At 53.9% G+C, this 12735-nt stretch overlaps 1 long non-coding RNA gene across 1 annotated transcript; it reads left to right on the top strand.

Moving 5' to 3' along the window:
* The first annotated feature begins 6594 nt into the window (after positions 1 to 6594).
* LOC129148076 (uncharacterized) lies at positions 6595 to 12293 on the top strand. The gene is made up of 3 exons (XR_008555258.1): positions 6595 to 6635; positions 10704 to 10860; positions 11839 to 12293. It is a non-coding gene; the product is annotated as an uncharacterized LOC129148076 (long non-coding RNA).
* Positions 12294 to 12735: the final 442 nt, after the last annotated feature.

Below are 12735 nucleotides of genomic sequence, written 5' to 3'. Positions count from 1 at the left end.
GAGGGAGGGAGAGAGGGATGAATGGGTGGATGGATGGGAGAGATGGAGGGATGGAGGGATGGAAGGATGGATGGATGGAGGGATGGAGGGATGGAGGGATGGATGGATGGATGGAAGGAAGGATGGATGGATGGATGGATGGATGGATGGAGGGAGGGAGGGAGGGAGGGAGGGAGGGATGGTGGATGGATGGAGGGATGGATGGAGGGAGAGATGGAGGGATGGATGGATGGAGGGAGGGAGGGAGGGATGGGTGGATGGATGGATGGAGGGATGGATGGAGGGAGAGATGGATGGATGGATGGATGGAGGGAGGGATGGGGGAGGGATGGGTGGATGGAAGGATGGATGGATGGATGGAAGGAAGGAGGGAGGGAGGGATGAATGGAGGGAGGGAGGGATGGAGGGAGGGAGGGAGGGAGGGATGGGTGGAGGGAAGGAGGGAGGGAGGGATGGAGGGAGGGAGGGAGGGAGGGATGGGTGATAAATGATAACAGCGACTCTCCCTGAGCGCCTGCCTGCTTGGTGCGGTGCTGCTCCCTATTTCAAGTCCTCCTTGTCCAAGGGGTGGTCCTCTTGGTTTTGCACAGGTGAGGGAATTTGCCCAAAGTCCCAGACTCACTAAGGAGCAGAATCCGATTTCAAACCCTGGGGATCTGACAGACACCCACGCTCTTTAATACTAAGCGCACTCTTAGCCACTGAGGGACCCTGGGGTGGGGCGGGAGGGAAGTGTCTTTCTTCGCAGGGGCCGTGGAGACCTGAGTCTGGACCTCTGGGCTGCTGTGCCGAGTGGACCAGGCCTGCAGCCCCGCACGGAGCCTCCGGCTGAGGCCAGGGTCCCGGCTCCATGGCCGAGGCCTGGGAACTCGGGGAAAGGGCAATTAAATTAACGGGGTCACGGGAGGAGAAGGGCGGTGGGAAGCTGGTGGCCGAATCCAGAAAGGCCAGATTTCAATTTGCATAATAATTTTGTTAGCAACAATGGGCATCCAGGACATCTATTTAAAGGCTGTAATGTTAATTTAATGGGAAAAAAGCTAATACAATCCCCCCGAATTTTTCAATTAAATTAATGTGATGGGCTTTAATGGATAGCTTAAGTAGAGAGCGTGAACAGGAGAAATCTTGCATAAATTATACATACACTTATATATATGCTGCCCGTATATATATAATCTCTCTGCTCTAAGGTTTTGACATATGAGGCCCTATGCTTAAATCTGGCAACCAGTTATAACTCTATTTCCATTAAAGTGACCATTTTATCAGCTGAAGAAGGGAACGGGCCCGCCCTGTGGAGTTTCTGCACCACCCCCTCCCTCCCACAACACACCACAAGATTCGGGTCTTAAAGGAACAGAGAACTCGCTGAACAATGAGCCGTGGTAACACGTGCATGCACAAAAAGCCAGTGATTGACGAATCCGGCAGTGCAGAGTTCCCGTTCCTCGATCCCTGCTCCCCAGAGACTTCTAATGGAGCAGTAAGTAAAACGGACTGCGTTTCCACAGCCTCTTCGGGTTCTCGAGCGGGTATCCGTTCACGCGTCTCCCTCAGCGAGTGCCTACTGCACAGCCACTAAGGCTGGGCACTGTCGTAGGTGCTTCCAGGAATATTGTCGTGAGCAGCCAGACACCTCCCTGCCTCACAGAAAATCCCGGAGGCATTCCGGTGAAGCGCTTCCTGCTCCCACTTACTGTATCGCTTATAAAAGTCATCCAGGGTGGCTCCCAGTAATCTCACCACCTGGGTTTCTCACCTTTGTGTATGAGTGTGGCCAGTAGGATAGTGCAGAAATGGATGCTCAAGCAGCCCTGCTGGGAGGGCCATGTGGCGAGGAACTGAGGCCTCCTGCCATTGGCCGCTATCATTTGACCCATAGCCATGTGAGTGAGGCACCTGGGAGCGGCTCCTCCAGCCCCGGCCAAGCCTTCAGATGAGACTGCAGTCCCAGCTGACATCTCGCCTGCACCCTCAAGCCTCCAGAGAGATTTGGGAGTCAGAACCACCTGGCTGAGCCATTCTCGGATTCATGACCCACAGGAACCGTGTGAGATAATGAATGTTTGTTGCTGCTTTAAGCTTCTGTGTGTCAGAGTAAGCAGTAATGTACTGATAAATAGCAGACACAACGTTCTCCCTTCCCAGCTGGCCCTCGGTGAAATCACGGAGGAGGCAAAGTGGGTCACCTCTTCAGGGGCCACACCTGCTGCCTGCTTCCCACCCACCTCAGAGCGCCAATCAGCGTGCCCCTTTCCCTCACTCACTCTCTGCTCCTCGGCTTAAGCTTTCGCTGATACCTAGGCTCGAAGTTTAATAAGACCGCTCTCAGAGGTATTGTCATTTTACTTCAAGTCTTTTAAAAATCAGAAAGGATTTCAGACCCAAAGGATTTCAGGCCCAGGGGAAATCTCAGCGACAAAGAGTTGTGAGGTGGTGGGAGCTCCCAGGGATTCTCAAATTGCATCTCCTAAGGGTCCATGCTTTTCCCGCAAGTCCAGCAGCCAAAACAGAAAGGGCATCAGTCTCTGTTTCCAGGGGCTATTTTTCACCCTATGGGCTACGTGGGTCACGAATTGCTGACAGAGATAAAACCTCCGTGAGATGTTCACTGATTATCTGCAGATGGACCAGCAGTGAGCATCGCGGGTGAGTCTTGGGCTTCCAGGCCACGGAGGTGGCTGTGAACTCGCAGGCAGCCCGGGGTTGGAGCCGCGGCGCTGCCACGTACAGGCTGCATGAGGACGAGCGTGGCCACCGACCTCTCCAGCCTTTTCCTCTTCTGCAACGTGAGGATATTAATAGCTGTCTCTCAGGGGCAGGAGGGAGCCTGGCGCATGGCTGGAGCTGCTCTTATCGGGCACCCCATGGGGAGCGTGGCAGAGGCAGCAGGAAATAGCCTTTCAGCTCAGTATCCTGCAAACTAGTTAATTGAACCCCGCAAGAGCTGGTGCCTAAGGGAGCTGGTGAGTCTGCAGAGCTTGGTGGGAGCTCTCTCTCTGTCCGGCCAGCTGGACCCCAGAGGCCGCCCAGCTCCTAGCAACGCCGCTGCCCCCCAGCGCAGGTGGCCCCTCCGGGCTGATTTCCCAGGAGGGTTTCCCTCTGAGGCTGACCGCGGAGCTGGCCCTTCTCCCAGGGGCATGAAGGCCACAGCTGGGGGAGTGGGGAGAGCGGACTCCGTAGGGCGGGGTGCGATGGATGCTCTCCCTGGTGGGATCGGCTCTGAGCTGATGTGGAGGCCAGCTAAGACCCCACGTCACTCCAGGGCAGCGCATTTAGGAAAGTCGCCGTGGGGCCAGGAGAAGAGCCCACGCGTCCTGGCCGCCTCCAGAGCATCGCACGCGGGACGCTGGGGGTCTTCTGCCTCACACCAGTCAGGGGGAGAGCTGCCCTTCTCCGCAGGCCGGAAGGATGTGACCGTGGGGAGCAGGTCTGTCTGCAGGAAGAGAGAGGGGCACACGGCTCCTGCTTTTTAACCGTTTCCTTCTTCTTAGCAGACACCTGCACCCCGGGCCTTTCCAGCAAGGGTTTGCCACTGTCCTCAATGATAGACAACCGAATCAGAATGAAATTCACTGGGCAAATGAGTATTAACTCCCCGGCCTGATAAGAGAAGGTGAGTAGGTTGTGTTACAGAGATCAGGCAGCCGGACGATGAGAACCAGAGCTGTTTGCCCTTGGTAGGAGCTGCTCTTTGCATAGGACCGTGGTCGGCAAACTGCGGCTCACGAGCCACATGTAGCTCTTTGGCCCCTTGAGTGTGGCTCTTCCACAAAATACCACGGCCTGGGCAAGTCTATTTTGAAAAAGTGGCGTTAGAAGAAGTTTAAAAAGTTTGGCTCTCAAAAGAAATTTCAATCATTGTACTGTTGATATTTGGCTCTGTTGACTAATGAGTTTGCCGACCACTGGCATAGGAGGTTGTAACTGAGTGATGATTATGACAGCATCTGTCAGCTCACCCCTCCACCCATGCATCCGTACAACAGCTTGTCCACCATCTAACCATCAGCTCACTCCTCCACCCATGCACCTACCCATGAATGCACTCATCCATCCATCCATCCATCAATCTATCAGTCCATCTATCTATCCATCCATTACCCTTCTATGCATCCATCTACTCACATATCCATGCCTGTACCCATCCCTCCATCCATGCAATCATTCACACAGCAAACTTTTATAGAGTGCCTATCACATCCTGGGCCCATGAGAGACCTCTAACTAGTGAGAGCCTACTCTAGGCTGTGCTGGATGCTGAGTTTGCAGGGGGATAAGGCAGCGTCCCTCGAGGAGTTTACAGTCTATTAATGGGCAGGGAATAGAAACGTAAAAATCTAGCGGAGTGAGGACAGTCTAGAGAAATACAAATACACATGACACCAAAGAGTCCATGGTCCAAGCCGGCCCACCAGCATGGGAATGGGGCTGCCCAGCGCCTGTCAGTCTCCTTGGCCAGTCACACTGTATGTATCTGCGTATTTGGTCCAGTCGGGGAAGAAGGAATAGAGCTCACTCACGGCACTGGACAAATGGGTGTTGTATGAGGAACACCTTTTGGGGGAACCCCTGCCCTCCCTTTCTGGTTCAGGTGGGCCTGACCTCACTCCCTTGCTCCAAGCCTGGCCAAGCAGAGACCCACATCCTCCTGGCTCCAGGAATCGGTTCTGGGAAGTGGCCATTGAAGTTCTCTTGGTGACTTTGGCGGGAGCCTGGGGAAAGGTAGACTCTAATTCTGATGAGCCTGAGGTGCTGGAACCCACGCACCCTTCTCACCACGAAGCGAGTGAGTCTGAGAATGACGCCAACGCAAGGGAAGCAGGACCCACGGAGGAGAGCGGGTGGCGGCCTGTCTGAGCTCCTGGGTCCAGCTGTGTTCTCCTGATACGTGAGCCATAAACCCCTCTTCTAGGTCCATCAGTGTGCAGTGTTTTGTTCACCTACAACCTGGAGTCCCCAGACTCACTTGGGGACATTCAGAAATAAGACCTGAGCCCTAGCCGGTGTCACTCAGTGGTCACAGCATCAACCTACACAACAAAGGGTCTCAAGTTTGATTCCTGGGCAAGGGCACATACCTGGTTGGCAGGTTCACTCTCTGGCCCTGGTCCAGGTGCATGCAGGAGGCAACCATTGATGTTTCTCTCTCACATCGATGTTTCTCCCTCTCTCTTTCTCTCTCTCTCCCCATCCCTCTCTGCCTCCCTCCCATATTCCACTGTCTCTAAAAATCAATGGGAAAAATATCCTCAGGTGAGGATTAACAAAATAGCTATCTAATCTAATAATAGACAAATATGCAAATTGACCACACCTTCGCTACACCTAAGCCACGCCCACCATCCAATCAGGACAAGTATGCAAATTACCCCAACAAAAATGGCAGCTAATTTGTATATCAAGACAGCGTTGAAAGAAGCCAAGAGCTGCAGAAGGGAGTAAAGCTTCGAAGAAGCAAGCAAGCCGGGAGGGGGTGGGGGAGGAGAAGGGAGGAGTGAAGTCAGGGCCGGGGCGAAGGGAAAAGCAGGCAGGCTGGCAGAGAAGGCGGGGCGGGTGACAAGGGCGGAGCGGAGGCGGGGCCGGGGGCGAACGGAAAAGCAGGCCGGCTGGAGGAGAAGGCGGGGCGGGCGACAAGGGCGGAGGGGAGGCGGGGTAGAGTGCAGCAGGAAATCCTATTGCAGGATTTTTCCTGCAACGGGAACGCTAGTCTATATATAAAAGACTAATATGCAAAGTGTTTCCACGAGAGTTAGACCGGGAGTTCTATCGCTCGCTAGGATGTGCGCTGACCACCAGGGGGCAGCACGGAATGAAGGAAGGCCCCGCTGGCAGCCAGAAGGCCTCAATCGGCCCTGATCGCTGGCCAGGCCTAGGGACCCTACCTGTGTATGAATTTCGTGCATCAGGCCTCTAGTAAGTAAGTAAGTAAGTAAGTAAGTAAGTAAATAAATAAATAAATAAGACCCATGTTCTAGGAGAGGAACTGCTTTGCCAGGTAACTGTTTGCATGTTGGGAGATAAAGTGGTGAAATGGTGTTGAAGTCTTAACAACTAGAACCTTAGAATGTTCTTAGTTAGAGACTGAGTAATTGCAATTAGTAAAGATGAGGCCCTCCTGCAGAAGGGTGGGCCCCTGCCCTGAGGTGTCTGATGTCTTTGTGAGAAGAGGAGAGGCCACACAGAGAGGCACAGAGGAGGCAGCCATGGGAAGATGGAGGCAGAGACCGGAGGGATGCTGCCATGAGCCAAGGAATGCGTGAGGTGGCCAGAGACTTCCAGAAGTTGGGAAGAAGCCATGGAGATTCTTCCCTAGAGCCTTCAGAGGGAGCGTGGCCCCAAGACTGTAAGATGATAAATTTTGGTTCATGGTAGTGTGCCACCCCAGCCCTGGGAAACTGGTAAAAGGGTCAAGGACATTGTTCATCCTGTATCCCCTCTGAGACCCACCACACACACCTGCGTAGAGGCTCTGAGGAGCCCTCCGTAAAGGCCCATTTAAATGCACCTGACCCCGCGTTCCCGCAACCTCGCGGATGCCTCCTGAGATGCATTGGTCTCTGAGAGCTGCCCCCACGGTGACTGCGGGTGCTCTGAGCCTGATCATCTCAAAGGAGGAGCCGTGCACGTGGGTGAGTCTGGTGGAACATTCATACTTTCTATTTTCTAATTTTTTAAGGAATAGATGTTTGCAGTTTAAAAATATTCAAGCAGTAAAGAAACTGTGCAGGGAACACCAACCTCTCTCCCGCACCTCCCGCCAGGCCTCCCCAGGTGCCGCTCCCGTTCTCGTATTTATTCTCACGGAGATACCTCCACGCACACGTGAGCGCACAGAGACGTGCTCCTGCTGCTGCACAAACGGTCGTCTGCTCCGGGTGCCGTTCCCCACAGTCCTTTTGGCTGCCCTCACACACCTCAGATTCCCGGGTCAGTAGACGCAGGTCAGGTTCCCCAGTCTCGCGCTGCTGACATGTTGGGATGCCTGATCCCGCGTGGGCACTGCAGGAGGCCCAGCAGCATCCTTGGCCTTCACCCACTAGATGCCATTACGCCGTCTCCTTCCCCTCTGTTGTGACAACCAGACATCGCCACCTGTCCGCTGGCGGCAGAGGTGCCCTTTATGAGAACGACGATGCAGATCTAACTCGTCCTTCTCTGGGGCTGTCCAGTCTTCCATGTCATCCAAGTTGTAGTGTGAACAATGTGATAGTGAGCACTTTTATACACGTGACTTTGGCACATAAACTTGAGTTTATCTGTAGGGTACTGTGTTGTTACACTCAGTAGATACTGGGTAAGTAAACACACGAATGAAGGGAGAAGAATGTGATCTGGGAGCTTCCAAATCTATTTTCTCCACCAAGCGGGGAAAGTCGGCCCAGGGCTGGAGGAAGTGAGGCCCAGCAGAGGGAGGAACGGCCCAGCCCCTTGATCCAGTCCTGCCTGAAGCAGCCCATCCGGGCTTTCCCATTCTCTGAGGCCCTGTGTTCTTTCTATGGCGTGAGCCTGTTTGAGTTGGGGTCTTGTCATTTACAGCTTAATGAGTAGCCCGGGGATCCACAGAAGCATCACTCCCCATCCCTTAGGGAGGCCTGTCCTGCCCCAATCCTCTTCTCTGCCCCCCACAGGCCTTGCTGTGTGTGTGCTCGGCCAGCCCTCCCTCTGGAGTGCCCTGTCCGCTCGTCGGTCTATTGCCCCTGGATCCGCAGGCCCAGGCTGGATGCTGTAGGAATGAATGGATGAGGGTGAGTCCCATACAGCTCACAGCCTCAAGGCCGCTGCTAAGTGGAGGCTCGATAAATCCATGCAAGGAGCCTTCTGGCAGCAGCAGAAGCTTCTTAACTTGATTCCGGAAGCTCTGCCAAAGGAGCAAAACAATACCCCCTCCAGGACCTGGGGCTGGGCGGGGAGGGAGGGTTCCTCGCGGGGAGGGGCCGTCTTCCAGGAATCTCTTCCGTCCTGAGCCGCCCGCTAGACGTCACTGGGCACATGGCCCGGTGGCCCCTGAGGTCTCTGACTGTGGCTTAAACTTTCCACTCACTCCCGGGACAGGTTTGACCTCACGGGGAACCATCTTGCTTCAGCAAACCATGCCCCACCTGCCACAAACAAAGCGCACCATTTACATGGTGATGTTTCCGGAGTGCCCCAGGCCACAAGAGCCTCCACACAGCACAAGGCATGACAGGCCCGGAGAGGGACAATCTCCTGAGTGGCTGCCACCCCATGAAGTGGCCCAAGTCCACACCAGTTCGTCCTGAGGATCCCAAAAGATGGAGGAGGGAGGACAGCAACAAGCACACGTGCACATCTAAGGGCTGGGCATGCTCACATTCGTCCCATGCCCTTAAATGAGCACCTACTGTGTGCCAGGCACTGTTCTAGACACTCGCTTCATTCCAGCAGGGGGAGGCAGACAAAGAAAGAAATGAATCATTTCAAATGCAAACAAGTGTTCTAAAGAAAAGAGAACAACTGAGGTGGGATACAGCGGGACTTGGCAGGGAGCTGCCTGAGGTTGGGAAATCACGCTGTCCCTTACGCAATCCCCATGGCCGCAGGATGTCCCTAGCCCTATCTATGGAAGAGGAGGCTGCAGGTAAGAGAGTACAGTGACCTGCCTCAGTCACAGACACAGAGAGCAGACTGTTTTAAGGGAACCCGGGACTTGTTTTAATCAAGTTGGTAAGACACTCAGGCAAGAAGATGTTTATTACACCCACAGATCCGTAGAAAAAGGGGGCAGGGCCACCTTGTAGGGCCAGCTGGGGAAGCACCAGGGTTGGCCAGGAGCAGTGGGAATGGGGTAGGGGACACGGGGAGACCCTATACAATGGTTCCCACAGGAAGGAATGGGGCAGGCAGGGCGAGCAGGCTTAGATGGGCCAGTCTGATCATTTCAGTGGGCCTGGGGTGCAGGGCGGTCTGGAGTTGGGTGCTCTGGGGTAGGTAGGGCAGGCGGCCAGTGGCCAGAGTGGGAGAGCCCACTGAATGGGGATGTGGCTGGGTTATGAGCTCTAAATTGGTTGGTTTGCATTAGGAAGACCTGCTTCCTGGTGGGTGATTTCATAACTCTAGGAATTGGCCAACTGTGGGAGAGGCTGTCCCTACAGGGTAGCCAGGTCCCAGGACCTGAAAGCATCAGAATATCCTATACTAGAGGCCCGGTGCGTGAAAATTCATGCACTTGAGGGGGTGGTCCCTCAGCCAGGCCTGCCCCCTCTCACAGTCCAGGAGCCCTCAGTGGTGGGAGGCGACCCGGCAATCAGGGGAAGGTGACGCCCCATCACACCTCTGCTGCTGCCACTGCCAGCAGCACAAGCCTCGGCTGGCCCTGGTTACCTGAGCCTCAGGCAGCCCTGGGCGGCTGGGCAGCCACCATCTGAGACTTGCCTGTGCCTCGGGCCGGCCTGGGTGGCCAGGGGGCTGAGGGGACTGGAGGACTCCGGAGGCAGGCGCGCGGAGCAGTCAGACCCGCCTGCCACCCCGGCGGGGCTGAGGGGACTGGGCGCCGCAACCTTGTGGCTGTGGGTGCTGCCATCTTTGAGGGCGTGGCAGTCAATTAGCATATTCCCTCCTTATTGACTGTGGGTGCTGCTATCTTTGAGGGTGGGGCAGTAAATTAGCATATTCCCTCCTTATTGGCTGTGGGTGCCGCCATCTTTGAGGGAAGGGCAGTCAATTAGCATACTCCCTCCTTATTGGCTGTGGGCACCACCATCTTTGCAATGGTGTGAGGGTCAATTAGCATATTCCCTCTTTATTAGATAGGATAATAAGAGCCTAATATGCAAATCAACCAAATGGCAGAATGACCGGTGGAACGACCAGTCACTATGACATGCACTGACCACCAGAAGCAGACATTCAACACAGGAGCTGCCCCCAGCCTGCAGGCGCCAGGCCAGCCAAGGCGGGTGCCAGCAGGGCCCCCCCCCCATCACCCCACGGTGGGGGGCAGGGCTAGCGAGCGGGTGGCACCAGGCTGGCTAAGGTGGGTGCCAGCGCCCCCCCCCCCACCCAAGATCACCCTGCCAGTCACCCCACAGATCAGCTCTGACCGCTGGCCAAGCCTAGGGACCCTACCCGTGCATGAATTTCGTGCATCAAGCCTCTAGTAGAAAATAAAAGACAAGGTTAATACAGAGACTCAGCCTGTGCCTCAAGATGCCCCCTCAGCTGCCCAGAGAGCCAGACCCTGGCCACTAGCGACTGTCCACCTGTGAGGACAATGCAACAGGTTGGCTCCAGCTACAAATGGAAAGAACAGCATTGCTTTTCTGTCACTTAAGACACTGTCTTCCCACGGGCTCATTCATCCTCGCGAGCCTGAGGTCAGAAGGGTAGGATGGGGTACAGAGAGGCACTTCATCTGGGAAGCTGATGAGAAGGAAATGGGTCTGTGCTGGAATACCCAAGAATTGTTTTACTTTCTTATAAATTCTGCTTCACTTCCATTCAAAGCTTGTTGTCCAGGGCACGGGGTGGCGGGGGGTGTCCTTGATTAAAACAACACAAATACTGTTTTCAAAAATGTGGCTGGCTGGTGCCCATGTTGCTTTAATTTGTTGGGACCAGATTGTCCAGCCCTCGTGGATTTGATCCCAGGCAGGCTCGTTTGACTTTTGAGAAAAACTGTTTTCAGCCACAAACGATACCCCTCGCCCTGGCCAAATATGTTGCAATTCTCGCTAAAGGTCCCAGCAGTCGTTGTCCAGGAATCCTGAGCCTGCCTTCTGGGTCCCATCTCCAGACGCTACCCGTATGTCTTCCGCACGCCACTGGCCCCGGAGGAGACCACAGAACTGGTCTAAGCTAGTGGCAGAGCCAAGTGAGATGAGGGACAAGCATAAGGTAGGTGGTCCATCATTGTTTGCGGAATGAATAAGTGAACAGTTGGACAGATGGATGAAAGGACAGATGGATGGACGAATGAATGAGTCAGTGGGTGGGTGGATGGATGGATAGATGGATGAATGAATGGCTCGGTAGGTGGGTGGGTGGGTGGATGGATGGATGAATGACTTGGTGGGTGGGTGGGTGGATGGATGGATGAATGAGTGACTTGGTGGGTGGGTGGATGGATGGACGAATAAATGAGTCGGTGGGTGGGTGGATGGATGGATGGATAGATAGATGGATGAATGAATGACTCAGTGGGTGAGTGGGTGGGTGGGTGGGTGGGTGGGTGGGTGGGTGGATGGATGGATGGACGAATGGACGAATGAATGAGTCGGTGGGTGGGTGGATGGATGGATGGATGGATAGATGGATGAATGAATGACTCGGTGGGTGGGTGGGTGGATGGATGGACGAATGGACGAATGAATGAGTCGGTGGGTGGGTGGATGGATGGATGGATGGATAGATGGATGAATGAATGACTCATTGGGTGGGTGGGTGGGTGGATGGATGAATGGACGAATGAATGAGTCGGTGGGTGGGTGGATGGATGGATGGATAGATAGATGGATGAATGAATGACTCGGTGGGTGGATGGGTGGGTGGATGGATGAATGGACGAATGAATGAGTCGGTGGGTGGGTGGATGGATGGATGGATAGATGGATGAATGAATGACTCATTGGGTGGGTGGGTGGGTGGATGGATGAATGGACGAATGAATGAGTCGGTGGGTGGGTGGATGGATGGATGGATGGATGGATAGATGGATGAATGAATGACTCGGTGGGTGGATGGGTGGGTGGATGGACAAATGAATGAGTCAGTGGATGGATGGATGGATGGATGGATGGATGGATGGATGGATGGAGTGAGTGAGTTCAAGTTCTCCTGGGCTGGTAAAAAAAAAGTTTCTTCTCTCTTTTCCAGTGAAATGTTTCCTTCCCCATATTGACTAGAACAGCTCTCTTCTTTTGAAAAGAGCCACCTCCTTCCTCAAAAATACTAAAATTGCCACATGGCCCCACAATCCCACTTCCGGGGAGAGATATGTCTAAAAGAAATGAAATCAGGATCCTGAAGAGACAACTGCACGCTCAGGATCGTTGAAGCATGACCACAGCAGCCAAGACAGGGACACAACTGAAAGTGTCCATCGACGGATGAATGGCTAAAGAGGATGTGGTATATATGCACGATGGAATATTAGTCAGCCACATAAAAGGAGAGAAGGAAATTCTGCCATTTTCAACAACAGGAACCTGGAGATCATTAGGCTAGGTGAAATAAGCCAGACACAGGAACACAAATCCTGCATGCTATCACTTATGTGTGGAATCTAAAAACGCTGGTCTTGCAGAAGCAGACAGTGGAATGATGGTAGACAGGGGCTGGTGGGGGGGGGGGGGGTAATATGGGGAGATGCTGATCAAAGGGTACACACTTCCAGTTAGAAGATGAGTAAGTTCTCAGGTTCTAATATCCAGCAGGGTGACTATTGGTGTCAACAACGCTGCACTGTATGCTTGAAATCTGCTGAGAGGATAGACTTGACCATGAAAACTAAAATCATAACCATGAACAATAAAAATAAAGGGGTCCACCTCTGTGTCTTTCCTTTTATTCTTTCTCTTACTTTATTCCTCAGAACAAGGCTGGCAGCCCAGGGAGCCCAGGAAGATCAGCGAGACAGCCTCTCCTTCAGAAAGGACCATGATCTCACTCCTCCCTCCACCCCCAGTGGAAACTGGAGCACGGCTCAAGGAGACCTGCTGTCACAGGATCCTGCTTACGGGCACAAAAGCTGGGAAATTTCAGAGCCAATCT

Source organism: Eptesicus fuscus, chromosome 23, assembly GCF_027574615.1.
Source record: "Eptesicus fuscus isolate TK198812 chromosome 23, DD_ASM_mEF_20220401, whole genome shotgun sequence".
Lineage (NCBI taxonomy): Eukaryota > Metazoa > Chordata > Mammalia > Chiroptera > Vespertilionidae > Eptesicus > Eptesicus fuscus.
Note: the sequence above shows the minus strand (reverse complement) of the source record. Positions and strands in the feature narration are given on the sequence as shown.